Source organism: Danio rerio, chromosome 17, assembly GCF_049306965.1.
Source record: "Danio rerio strain Tuebingen ecotype United States chromosome 17, GRCz12tu, whole genome shotgun sequence".
Taxonomy (NCBI): domain Eukaryota; kingdom Metazoa; phylum Chordata; class Actinopteri; order Cypriniformes; family Danionidae; genus Danio; species Danio rerio.
Window position 1 is genome coordinate 33,743,688 of NC_133192.1, and position 15,098 is coordinate 33,758,785.

At 35.9% G+C, this 15,098-nt stretch overlaps 1 protein-coding gene and 1 long non-coding RNA gene across 7 annotated transcripts in view; one reads left to right on the forward strand and one right to left on the reverse strand.

Moving 5' to 3' along the window:
- LOC141378611 (uncharacterized) overlaps window positions 1-15,098 on the forward strand; it is a 167,170-nt gene that overhangs the window by 54,344 nt on the left and 97,728 nt on the right. The window lies entirely within an intron of this gene.
- LOC141378612 (uncharacterized) lies at window positions 533-4,124 on the reverse strand. Its single transcript, XR_012393489.1, has 4 exons — window positions 4,062-4,124; window positions 3,643-3,706; window positions 3,232-3,347; window positions 533-2,312 (listed from the first exon to the last, which is right to left on the reverse strand). It is a non-coding gene; the product is annotated as an uncharacterized lncRNA (long non-coding RNA).

Genomic DNA, 15,098 nt, shown 5'->3' on the forward strand with positions numbered 1-15,098 from the left:
TTAAAGATAAGTGATGTTGATCCTGGACCATCAAGATTCAGATTCACTGATGTTGATCCTGGATTATCAAGATTAAAGATCAGTGATGTTGATCCTGGACCATCAAGATTAAAATTCAGTGATGTTGATCCTGGACCATCAATCCCAGCCGGCATTTCAACGGTGATTCAACGTTGAATCAACGTCAGGTCTATGGTTGGATCAACGTTGAATTACCTTTCGATTTTGCAAATTGGATCAACGTTTATATAGTGACGTTGTTTCACCGTCGGACCACCACCGGTGATTCACCGTTGAAATCACAACGTTGTTTCACTCTTACTTTCTTCATGGGTGAATTGTGGTCGTTTTGTAGACGTTGAATGAAGGTTGAATTACCTTTCGATTTTGCAAATTGGATCAACGTTGATACCGTGACGTTGTTTCACCGTCATACATTTCAACGTAAGTTAAATAGAAACTACATACAACGCAAAGTCCATAAATATAGCAAACACTAATAAAAAATACACGACACAAATACACAACTTAGTCTGTGTATCAATTTATTTAATACACACCTCATTATTTCAATTATTCTAAATATACAGCAACATTTACAGCATACATAGTTCATTAAAACCATGCAGGTTACTATACATGCTGTACACTCAAATACAGAAAAAAGGCATACAATTAAATAGTCACTTTTTAATTAGGTTTCATGAATTAAAGTTAATGTTTACTAACATGAACAGAGAACAAATACTTGTACAGCATTTATTAATCATTTAATTAATTGAAATATGTCCCGATGCTATTAAAATCAAAATGTGTGCTTGTTAACATAATGCACTGAGCTGACATGAACTGTACTTTCTTTATATGAAAGATGCTTCATTGCTCTTTGTTCATGTTAGTAAATACATTAACACTTACTAATACAACCTTATTGTAAAGTGTTACTGTCTTCAGAAAGACAGATACTAACTAAATTAAACTAAGTAACTAAACTACGCTTCAATTCTGTTTACAAAGTTTACAAAATACCCATTTTTAAAGTGGCTGCAGTAAAAAAATAAAATAAAAAACATCACTCACAACTAAGAATCACAAGTGAAATACATTACATCTGTTTGAGGTTTTATAGGTTGAGAGAAACACTTGAGGTAAAAGATGGCACTGAGGACAAAGAATCAAGTGTAAAACACTAAAGCATCTATATCAGTCTAGCACTTAAATACATATTTATTTCTCAAACACCAGGTGAGTTTCCTACAAAATCAATAATGAGGTTTGCTATTCCAATTCATTGTGAATGAATGGCTTTACTTTCACAATAGTGAAAACTCATGCTATAATCTAATCCTGACATTACTCCTTCACTTTGCAGGTCTGCATGCTAAATATTTAGTAGTTTTTTGTTTTTTTTTTGTATAAAGTACATCTATTGTGTTTAGCATTACTGCAGCAAAACTGAGCACCTGTGACAGTGGAACATAGACAAATATTTCAGTAAATCATCAAGAAAATGTGTAGAATATATGGTTTGATTCTCTCTCACAAACACAACAGTAAAAGCAATTTGTTATTCCATTATTATTATTAGTATCATAAAAATTGCATGTTCACATGGGTCTTATAATAATGGCTCACATTTGTGAATGTAGGACCACTATTTCACTATTACATGTCACATTAAGTGTTCATATAGGTTCTGTTATTAATTACTTGTGTCATCCCAGAGACCTGTTAATCTTCAGAACACAAACTAAAATATTTTTGATTAAATGCTCCTCATCCTCTACAGACAGCAATGGTCCCAAGATGGTCATTGTCATAATAAGGCACAAAACACATTGTCAAAACGTTCCATGTGACTTCAGTGATTTCCACTGTGAACATACCAAGCTCCAACAACACTTTAGTGAGGCAAAACAAAACAGTAAATACAAATGTGTTTGCGTATATCTCTCCCGCATCAGATCAGCATGTGTGTTTACTACGAGCAGTAAGCACACACCATGACCTGTTGTGGCAAAGGCAAACAAGTTATTTTTACAGTACTTACTGTGATATAACCTTTATGACAAATGTACTGGACCTGTTACACATATCACTATCTTTTATGAACACAAATTTCACTGTAACGGATGCTGTTGTTTTGCTCCAGTTATACCTTTAGAGAACACCGTACTAGTCAGACATCCATACAAAAGCAGAGAGTTTGGTCTTGTGTAGCAGAACTGCAATAGATGTCTGTCTGTCTAGGCTGACACTGGTTTAGGCCATCAGTATGTCCTTGATGCCCTCAAATGGAGCTTCCAGAAAACCTGCAATAAATGAAATATGAGGTTACAACTAAGTTGGTATCAGCTATTATACAAAGTGAAATTCAAATATTTATTTTTTATTGAATCCAAATTTGTCCTATAATATCGCCACACTCAATAATTTTGACTCATCCATCTGAATATTCCTAACTAAGAGAAGTGAAGAATTAGGTGTGATGTCGTCAGGAAGCCCTTCGCCACTACTGGTGCCAGCATTTCCAGAATTCAAATTTCAGATTCTCGAAAAAATTGCTTTTTTTTTTTAACCAAGGCTGCAGTAAAGAATCATGAAACATTCAACACATCTAATAATTACAAGTTGTTGTAAACCATTACATGTACTGTAAAAGCTGTTTAAAGCTTTTTAGACATGGTTGAGAAAAACTCTAGAAGGAGTAGCACTTCTGCAAAAGTCTGCATGTAGGACAGAGAATTAAAGGGATAGTTCAAAATTTGTATTCTGTCGTCATTTACTGACCACGTTGAACACAAAAGAAGATATTTTGAAGAAAGCTGCAAATCTATTTAACCATTGACTTATATAGTATTTTTTTCTACTATGGAGGTCAATGTTTACAGGTTTTTAGTTTTTTTTTTTTAGTGTTTTAAACCATTTGGGGAGTAAAATGTGAGTAAATTTTCATTCTTGGGTGAACTATCCCTTTCAGTTGGAAAACACCAGAATTCTTAAGTAGACCCTTTTCGCAAGACAGATGATGCATTTCATTTGTCATCTTAATCCTCAAGTTTTTAATATTTAGATTTATTTAAATAGCATGTTTATTTATTTGTTTTAATGACATTTAATAAAAACAACTTCTCAATGACATCACATGTACTGGACCTGCTACACATGTATCACTATTTTTTTTATACAAATTTCACTGTAACAGGTGCTGTTGTTTTGCTCCAGTAATACCTTTAGAGAACACAGTAGTAGTCAAGACATCCATACAAAAGCCTTGGCATGGAGTAGCAGAACTGCAGTCTGTCCAGGTAGGCTATCTGCGTATTCTTGATGCCCCTCAACTGGACCTTCCAGAAAACTCAGAAAGTTAAAACCCATTACACCTTTTATCTGCTACTATACAAAGTGTAATTTAAGCATTAATTTCTCACTAAATACATATTTGTTCCCCAATACTGTCACATAGTATAACATCACAACATGATTTCACAATAATAATATCAATATAACAATATAATATAACAACATAGCCTAACAATCAATAAACAAACATATTAGAAAGAGAATATCACCATGCTTTTGGTTAACCAAAGCACTAAGAAGATTTAACAGATAGCTTAGTTAAAGGTAAAGTAAACTTACATGGACAAAGCCTTTTCCATTCAATGCTGTGCAAGTTAGTGAGTCTCTGGAGTAAGTTACATGTCTAAAAGCAAAAACAACAACAACAGTGAAACGACAGCAGTTCACTTTGTAATAATAACACTAATAATACAGCGTATAAAATGGATATTGTTTTATAACGTTGCTCAGTAACTTTAAACTGCGTTTGGAGTTTATCGCTTTGAATTTGCCATAAAAACGCTCATTTAGACTAACGTTAAACATGTGACATTACCTCGAGGTTAGCTGCGTCACCGGAGCGCAAACAAGACTAAAAACAAACTGGAAGGTTTTAAATGCTTCAAAATTCGAAACACTACACCAAGTCACATTTAAGATGTGTGTAAAACAAAATCGGGGGGTAAATAAAACTTTAAAGCATCTAAAAACACGCTTACCTCTGAATTCTGCTGCACTGCAGGTCAGGTGTTCGTAATTAAGTGAAGTGAAGCGCTGCGCGTGGCCGCGTGCGCCGAGTCCTCCGATACCATGGTAACCAAACATGTTGAATATTGGGTGAAGCCATGACGTTAATTCAACATACAGACCATGATAAAAAAATGTCAACGTTGATTTGTACAAGGATTTCTGTAACTTTTTTCAACCATTTATCATTCAACATTGTTTCAACATTAAAGCAACAACTGACGTATTTTCAACCACATTTCAACGTTGAAGCCTTGTCATATGCAGGCTGTTTTTCAACCGTTCAACATTAAACGTTCTATCAACATTATTTCAACGTTCAAAACACATCTGACCTTATTTCAACCATATTTCAACGTTGAAGGTCGGTCGTGTGCCGGCTGGGATATAAATGTTCACTAATGTTGATCCTGGACCATCAAAATTAAAATTCAGTGATGTTGATCCTGGACCATCAAGATTAAAATTCACTGATGTTGATCCTGGACCATCAAGATAAAAATTCAGTGATGTTGATCCTGGACCAACAAGATTAAATTTCAGTGATGTTGATCCTGGACCATCAAGATAAAAATTCAGTGATGTTGATCCTGGACCATCAAGATTCAGATTCACTGATGTTGATCCTGGACCATCAAGATTCAAATTCACTGATGTTGATCCTGGACCATCAAAATTAAAATTCAGTGATGTTAATCCTGGACCATCAAGATTAAAATTCACTAATGTTGATCCTGGACCATCAAGATTAAAATTCAGTAATGTTGATCCTGGACCATCAAGATAAAAAATTCAGTGATGTTGATCCTGGACCATCAAGATTCAGATTCACTGATGTTGATCCTGGACCATCAAGATTCCAATTCACTGATGTTGATCCTGGACCATCAAAATTAAAATTCACTGATGTTGATCCTGGACCATCAAGATAAAAATTCAGTGATGTTGATCCTGGACCAACAAGATTAAATTTCAGTGATGTTGATCCTGGACCATCAAGATTAAAATTTAGTAATGATGATCCTGGACCATCAAGATAAAAATTCAGTGATGTTGATCCTGGACCATCAAGATTCAGATTCACTGATGTTGATCCTGGACCATCAAGATTCCAATTCACTGATGTTGATCCTGGACCATCAAAATTAAAATTCAGTGATGTTAATCCTGGACCATCAAGATTAAAATTCACTGAAGTTGATCCTGGACCATCAATATAAAAATTCAGTGATGTTGATCCTGGACCATCAAGATTCAGATTCACTGATGTTGATCCTGGACCATCAAGATTCAAATTCACTGATGTTGATCCTGGACCATCAAGATTAAAATTCACTGATGTTGATCCTGGACCATCAAAATTAAAATTCAATGATGTTGATCATGGACCATCAAGATTGAAATTCAGTGATGTTGATCCTGGACCATCAAGATTAAAATTCAGGGATGTTGATCCTGGACCATCAAGATTAAAATTCAGGGATGTTGATCCTGGACCATCAAGATTCAGATTCACTGATGTTGATCCTGGATCATCAAGATTAAAGATAAGTGATGTTGATCCTGGACCATCAAGATAAAAATTCAGTGATGTTGATCCTGGACCATCAAGATTAAAATTCAGTAATGTTGATCCTGGACCATCAAGATTAAAATTCAGTAATGTTGATCCTGGACCATCAAAATTAAAATTCAGTGATGTTGATCCTGGACCATCAAGATTAAAATTCACTGTTGTTGATCCTGGACCATCAAGATTAAAATTCAGTAATGTTGATCCTGGACCATCAAGATAAAAATTCAGTGATGTTGATCCTGGACCATCAAGATTAAGATTCACTGATGTTGATCCTGGACCATCAAGATTAAAGTTCACTGATGTTGATCATGGACCATCAAGATTGAAATTCAGTGATGTTGATCCTGGACCATCAAGATTAAAATTCAGGGATGTTGATCCTGGACCATCAAGATTAAAATTCAGGGATGTTGATCCTGGACCATCAAGATTCAGATTCACTGATGTTGATCCTGGATCATCAAGATTAAAGATCAGTGATGTTGATCCTGGACCATCAAGATTAAAATTCAGTGATGTTGATCCTGGACCATCAAAATTAAAATTCAGTGATGTTGATCCTGGACCATCAAGATTAAAATTCAATGATGTTGATCCTGGACCATCAAGATTAAAATTCAGTGATGTTGATCCTGGACCAACAAGATTACATTTCAGTGATGTTGATCCTGGACCATCAAGATTAAAATTTAGTAATGATGATCCTGGACCATCAAGATAAAAATTCAGTGATGTTGATCCTGGACCATCAAGATTCAGATTCACTGATGTTGATCCTGGACCATCAAGATTCCAATTCACTGATGTTGATCCTGGACCATCAAAATTAAAATTCACTGATGTTGATCCTGGACCATCAAGATAAAAATTCAGTGATGTTGATCCTGGACCAACAAGATTAAATTTCAGTGATGTTGATCCTGGACCATCAAGATTAAAATTTAGTAATGATGATCCTGGACCATCAAGATAAAAATTCAGTGATGTTGATCCTGGACCATCAAGATTCCAATTCACTGATGTTGATCCTGGACCATCAAGATTCAAATTCAGTAATGTTGATCCTGGACCATCAAAATTAAAATTCAGTGATGTTGATCCTGGACCATCAAGATTAAAATTCACTGTTGTTGATCCTGGACCATCAAGATTAAAATTCAGTAATGTTGATCCTGGACCATCAAGATAAAAATTCAGTGATGTTGATCCTGGACCATCAAGATTCAGATTCACTGATGTTGATCCTGGACCATCAAGATTTAGATTCACTGATGTTGATCCTGGACCATCAAGATTCAAATTCACTGATGTTGATCCTGGACCATCAAGATTAAAATTCAGTAATGTTGATCCTGGACCATCAAGATAAAAATTCAGTGATGTTGATCCTGGACCATCAAGATTAAGATTCACTGATGTTGATCCTGGACCATCAAGATTAAAGTTCACTGATGTTGATCATGGACCATCAAGATTGAAATTCAGTGATGTTGATCCTGGACCATCAAGACTAAAATTCAGGGATGTTGATCCTGGACCATCAAGATTCAGATTCACTGATGTTGATCCTGGACCATCAAAATTAAAATTCAGTGATGTTTATCCTGGACCATCAAGATTAAAATTCACTGTTGTTGATCCTGGACCATCAAGATTAAAATTCAGTAATGTTGATCCTGGACCATCAAGATAAAAATTCAGTGATGTTGATCCTGGACCATCAAGATTAAGATTCACCGATGTTGATCATGGACCATCAAGATTGAAATTCAGTGATGTTGATCCTGGACCATCAAGACTAAAATTCAGGGATGTTGATCCTGGACCATCAAGATTAAAATTCAGTGATGTTGATCCTGGACCATCAAGATTAAAATTCAGGGATGTTGATCCTGGACCATCAAGATTAAAATTCAGGGATGTTGATCCTGGACCATCAAGATTCAGATTCACTGATGTTGATCCTGGATCATCAAGATTAAAGATCAGTGATGTTGATCCTGGACCATCAAGATTCAGATTCACTGATGTTGATCCTGGACCATCAAGATTCCAATTCACTGATGTTGATCCTGGACCATCAAAATTAAAATTCACTGATGTTGATCCTGGACCATCAAGATTAAAATTCAGTGATGTTGATCCTGGACCATCAAAATTAAAATTCAATGATGTTGATCATGGACCATCAAGATTGAAATTCAGTGATGTTGATCCTGGACCATCAAGATTAAAATTCAGGGATGTTGATCCTGGACCATCAAGATTAAAATTCAGGGATGTTGATCCTGGACCATCAAGATTCAGATTCACTGATGTTGATCCTGGATCATCAAGATTAAAGATAAGTGATGTTGATCCTGGACCATCAAGATTAAAATTCAGTGATGTTGATCCTGGACCATCAAGATAAAGGTTCACTGATGTTGATCCTGGACCATCAAGATAAAAATTCAGTGATGTTGATCCTGGACCATCAAGATTAAAATTCAGTAAAGTTGATCCTGGACCATCAAGATTAAAATTCAGTAATGTTGATCCTGGACCATCAAGATTCAGATTCACTGATGTTGATCCTGGACCATCAAGATTTAGATTCACTGATGTTGATCCTGGACCATCAAGATTCAAATTCACTGATGTTGATCCTGGACCATCAAGATTAAAATTCAGTAATGTTGATCCTGGACCATCAAGATAAAAATTCAGTGATGTTGATCCTGGACCATCAAGATTAAGATTCACTGATGTTGATCCTGGACCATCAAGATTAAAGTTCACTGATGTTGATCATGGACCATCAAGATTGAAATTCAGTGATGTTGATCCTGGACCATCAAGACTAAAATTCAGGGATGTTGATCCTGGACCATCAAGATTCAGATTCACTGATGTTGATCCTGGACCATCAAAATTAAAATTCAGTGATGTTTATCCTGGACCATCAAGATTAAAATTCACTGTTGTTGATCCTGGACCATCAAGATTAAAATTCAGTAATGTTGATCCTGGACCATCAAGATAAAAATTCAGTGATGTTGATCCTGGACCATCAAGATTAAGATTCACTGATGTTGATCCTGGACCATCAAGATTAAAGTTCACTGATGTTGATCATGGACCATCAAGATTGAAATTCAGTGATGTTGATCCTGGACCATCAAGACTAAAATTCAGGGATGTTGATCCTGGACCATCAAGATTAAAATTCAGTGATGTTGATCCTGGACCATCAAGATTAAAATTCAGGGATGTTGATCCTGGACTATCAAGATTCAGATTCACTGATGTTGATCCTGGATCATCAAGATTAAAGATCAGTGATGTTGATCCTGGACCATCAAGATTCAGATTCACTGATGTTGATCCTGGACCATCAAGATTCCAATTCACTGATGTTGATCCTGGACCATCAAAATTAAAATTCACTGATGTTGATCCTGGACCATCAAGATTAAAATTCAGTGATGTTGATCCTGGACCATCAAAATTAAAATTCAATGATGTTGATCATGGACCATCAAGATTGAAATTCAGTGATGTTGATCCTGGACCATCAAGATTAAAATTCAGGGATGTTGATCCTGGACCATCAAGATTAAAATTCAGGGATGTTGATCCTGGACCATCAAGATTCAGATTCACTGATGTTGATCCTGGATCATCAAGATTAAAGATAAGTGATGTTGATCCTGGACCATCAAGATTAAAATTCAGTGATGTTGATCCTGGACCATCAAGATAAAGGTTCACTGATGTTGATCCTGGACCATCAAGATAAAAATTCAGTGATGTTGATCCTGGACCATCAAGATTAAAATTCAGTAATGTTGATCCTGGACCATCAAGATTAAAATTCAGTAATGTTGATCCTGGACCATCAAAATTAAAATTCAGTGATGTTGATCCTGGACCATCAAGATTAAAATTCACTGTTGTTGATCCTGGACCATCAAGATTAAAATTCAGTAATGTTGATCCTGGACCATCAAGATAAAAATTCAGGGATGTTGATCCTGGACCATCAAGATTAAAATTCAGGGATGTTGATCCTGGACCATCAAGATTAAGATTCACTGATGTTGATCCTGGACCATCAAGATTAAAGTTCACTGATGTTGATCATGGACCATCAAGATTGAAATTCAGTGATGTTGATCCTGGACCATCAAGATTAAAATTCAGTGATGTTGATCCTGGACCATCAAGATAAAGGTTCACTGATGTTGATCCTGGACCATCAAGATAAAAATTCAGTGATGTTGATCCTGGACCATCAAGATTAAAATTCAGTAATGTTGATCCTGGACCATCAAGATTAAAATTCAGGGATGTTGATCCTGGACCATCAAGATTAAAATTCAGGGATGTTGATCCTGGACCATCAAGATTCAGATTCACTGATGTTGATCCTGGATCATCAAGATTAAAGATAAGTGATGTTGATCCTGGACCATCAAGATTAAAATTCAGTGATGTTGATCCTGGACCATCAAGATAAAGGTTCACTGATGTTGATCCTGGACCATCAAGATAAAAATTCAGTGATGTTGATCCTGGACCATCAAGATTAAAATTCAGTAATGTTGATCCTGGACCATCAAGATTAAAATTCAGTAATGTTGATCCTGGACCATCAAAATTAAAATTCAGTGATCTTGATCCTGGACCATCAAGATTAAAATTCACTGTTGTTGATCCTGGACCATCAAGATTAAAATTCAGTAATGTTGATCCTGGACCATCAAGATAAAAATTCAGTGATGTTAATCCTGGACCATCAAGATTAAGATTCACTGATGTTGATCCTGGACCATCAAGATTAAAGTTCACTGATGTTGATCATGGACCATCAAGATTGAAATTCAGTGATGTTGATCCTGGACCATCAAGATTAAAATTCAGTGATGTTGATCCTGGACCATCAAGATAAAGGTTCACTGATGTTGATCCTGGACCATCAAGATAAAAATTCAGTGATGTTGATCCTGGACCATCAAGATTAAAATTCAGTAATGTTGATCCTGGACCATCAAGATTAAAATTCAGTAATGTTGATCCTGGACCATCAAAATTAAAATTCAGTGATGTTGATCCTGGACCATCAAGATTAAAATTCACTGTTGTTGATCCTGGACCATCAAGATTAAAATTCAGTAATGTTGATCCTGGACCATCAAGATAAAAATTCAGTGATGTTGATCCTGGACCATCAAGATTAAGATTCACTGATGTTGATCCTGGACCATCAAGATTAAAGTTCACTGATGTTGATCATGGACCATCAAGATTGAAATTCAGTGATGTTGATCCTGGACCATCAAGATTAAAATTCAGTGATGTTGATCCTGGACCATCAAGATAAAGGTTCACTGATGTTGATCCTGGACCATCAAGATAAAAATTCAGTGATGTTGATCCTGGACCATCAAGATTAAAATTCAGTAATGTTGATCCTGGACCATCAAGATAAAAATTCAGTAATGTTGATCCTGGACCATCAAAATTAAAATTCAGTGATGTTGATCCTGGACCATCAAGATTAAAATTCACTGTTGTTGATCCTGGACCATCAAGATTAAAATTCAGTAATGTTGATCCTGGACCATCAAGATAAAAATTCAGTGATGTTGATCCTGGACCATCAAGATTAAGATTCACTGATGTTGATCCTGGACTATCAAGATTAAAGTTCACTGATGTTGATCATGGACCATCAAGAATGAAATTCAGTGATGTTGATCCTGGACCATCAAGATTAAAATTCAGGGATGTTGATCCTGGACCATCAAGATTAAAATTCAGGGATGTTGATCCTGGACCATCAAGATTCAGATTCACTGATGTTGATCCTGGATCATCAAGATTAAAGATCAGTGATGTTGATCCTGGACCATCAAGATTAAAATTCAGTGATGTTGATCCTGGACCATCAAAATTAAAATTCAGTGATGTTGATCCTGGACCATCAAGATTAAAATTCAATGATGTTGATCCTGGACCATCAAGATTAAAATTCAGTGATGTTGATCCTGGACCAACAAGATTAAATTTCAGTGATGTTGATCCTGGACCATCAAGATTAAAATTTAGTAATGATGATCCTGGACCATCAAGATAAAAATTCAGTGATGTTGATCCTGGACCATCAAGATTCAGATTCACTGATGTTGATCCTGGACCATCAAGATTCCAATTCACTGATGTTGATCCTGGACCATCAAAATTAAAATGCACTGATGTTGATCCTGGACCATCAAGATAAAAATTCAGTGATGTTGATCCTGGACCAACAAGATTAAATTTCAGTGATGTTGATCCTGGACCATCAAGATTAAAATTTAGTAATGATGATCCTGGACCATCAAGATAAAAATTCAGTGATGTTGATCCTGGACTATCAAGATTCAGATTCACTGATGTTGATCCTGGACCATCAAGATTCCAATTCACTGATGTTGATCCTGGACCATCAAGATTCAAATTCAGTAATGTTGATCCTGGACCATCAAAATTAAAATTCAGTGATGTTGATCCTGGACCATCAAGATTAAAATTCACTGTTGTTGATCCTGGACCATCAAGATTAAAATTCAGTAATGTTGATCCTGGACCATCAAGATAAAAATTCAGTGATGTTGATCCTGGACCATCAAGATTCAGATTCACTGATGTTGATCCTGGACCATCAAGATTTAGATTCACTGATGTTGATCCTGGACCATCAAGATTCAAATTCACTGATGTTGATCCTGGACCATCAAGATTAAAATTCAGTAATGTTGATCCTGGACCATCAAAATTAAAATTCAGTGATGTTGATCCTGGACCATCAAGATTAAAATTCACTGTTGTTGATCCTGGACCATCAAGATTAAAATTCAGTAATGTTGATCCTGGACCATCAAGATAAAAATTCAGTGATGTTGATCCTGGACCATCAAGATTAAGATTCACTGATGTTGATCCTGGACCATCAAGATTAAAGTTCACTGATGTTGATCATGGACCATCAAGATTGAAATTCAGTGATGTTGATCCTGGACCATCAAGATTAAAATTCAGGGATGTTGATCCTGGACCATCAAGATTAAAATTCAGTGATGTTGATCCTGGACCATCAAGATTAAAATTCAGGGATGTTGATCCTGGACCATCAAGATTAAAATTCAGGGATGTTGATCCTGGACCATCAAGATTCAGATTCACTGATGTTGATCCTGGATCATCAAGATTAAAGATCAGTGATGTTGATCCTGGACCATCAAGATTAAAATTCAGTGATGTTGATCCTGGACCATCAAAATTAAATATCAATGATGTTGATCCTGGACCATCAAGATTAAAATTCAGTGATGTTGATCCTGGACCATCAAGATTAAAATTCAGTAATGTTGATCCTGGACCATCAAGATAAAAATTCAGTGATGTTGATCCTGGACCATCAAGATTAAGATTCAGGGATGTTGATCCTGGACCATCAAGATTAAAGTTCACTGATGTTGATCATGGACCATCAAGATTGAAATTCAGTGATGTTGATCCTGGACCATCAAGATTAAAATTCAGGGATGTTGATCCTGGACCATCAAGATTAAAATTCAGGGATGTTGATCCTGGACCATCAAGATTCAGATTCACTGATGTTGATCCTGGATCATCAAGATTAAAGATCAGTGATGTTGATCCTGGACCATCAAGATTAAAATTCAGTGATGTTGATCCTGGACCATCAAAATTAAAATTCAGTGATGTTGATCCTGGACCATCAAGATTAAAATTCAATGATGTTGATCCTGGACCATCAAGATTAAAATTCAGTAATGTTGATCCTGGACCAACAAGATTAAATTTCAGTGATGTTGATCCTGGACCATCAAGATTAAAATTTAGTAATGATGATCCTGGACCATCAAGATAAAAATTCAGTGATGTTGATCCTGGACCATCAAGATTCAGATTCACTGATGTTGATCCTGGACCATCAAGATTCCAATTCACTGATGTTGATCCTGGACCATCAAAATTAAAATTCACTGATGTTGATCCTGGACCATCAAGATAAAAATTCAGTGATGTTGATCCTGGACCAACAAGATTAAATTTCAGTGATGTTGATCATGGACCATCAAGATTCAGATTCACTGATGTTGATCCTGGACCATCAAGATTCAAATTCAGTGATGTTGATCCTGGACCATCAAGATTAAAATTCACTGATGTTGATCCTGGACCATCAAAATTAAAATTCAATGATGTTGATCATGGACCATCAAGATTGAAATTCAGTGATGTTGATCCTGGACCATCAAGATTAAAATTCAGGGATGTTGATCCTGGACCATCAAGATTAAAATTCAGGGATGTTGATCCTGGACCATCAAGATTCAGATTCACTGATGTTGATCCTGGACCATCAAAATTAAAATTCAATGATGTTGATCATGGACCATCAAGATTAAAATTCAGTGATGTTGATCCTGGACCATCAAGATAAAGGTTCACTGATGTTGATCCTGGACCATCAAGATAAAAATTCAGTGATGTTGATCCTGGACCATCAAGATTAAAATTCAGTAATGTTGATCCTGGACCATCAAGATTAAAATTCAGTAATGTTGATCCTGGACCATCAAAATTAAAATTCAGTGATCTTGATCCTGGACCATCAAGATTAAAATTCACTGTTGTTGATCCTGGACCATCAAGATTAAAATTCAGTAATGTTGATCCTGGACCATCAAGATAAAAATTCAGTGATGTTGATCCTGGACCATCAAGATTAGGATTCACTGATGTTGATCCTGGACCATCAAGATTAAAGTTCACTGATGTTGATCATGGACCATCAAGATTGAAATTCAGTGATGTTGATCCTGGACCATCAAGATTAAAATTCAGTGATGTTGATCCTGGACCATCAAGATAAAGGTTCACTGATGTTGATCCTGGACCATCAAGATAAAAATTCAGTGATGTTGATCCTGGACCATCAAGATTAAAATTCAGTAATGTTGATCCTGGACCATCAAGATTAAAATTCAGTAATGTTGATCCTGGACCATCAAAATTAAAATTCAGTGATGTTGATCCTGGACCATCAAGATTAAAATTCACTGTTGTTGATCCTGGACCATCAAGATTAAAATTCAGTAATGTTGATCCTGGACCATCAAGATAAAAATTCAGTGATGTTGATCCTGGACCATCAAGATTAAGATTCACTGATGTTGATCCTGGACCATCAAGATTAAAGTTCACTGATGTTGATCATGGACCATCAAGATTGAAATTCAGTGATGTTGATCCTGGACCATCAAGATTAAAATTCACTGATGTTGATCCTGGACCATCAAGATTAAAATTCAGTGATGTTGATCCTGGACCATCAAGATTAAAATTCAGGGATGTTGATCCTGGACCATCAAGA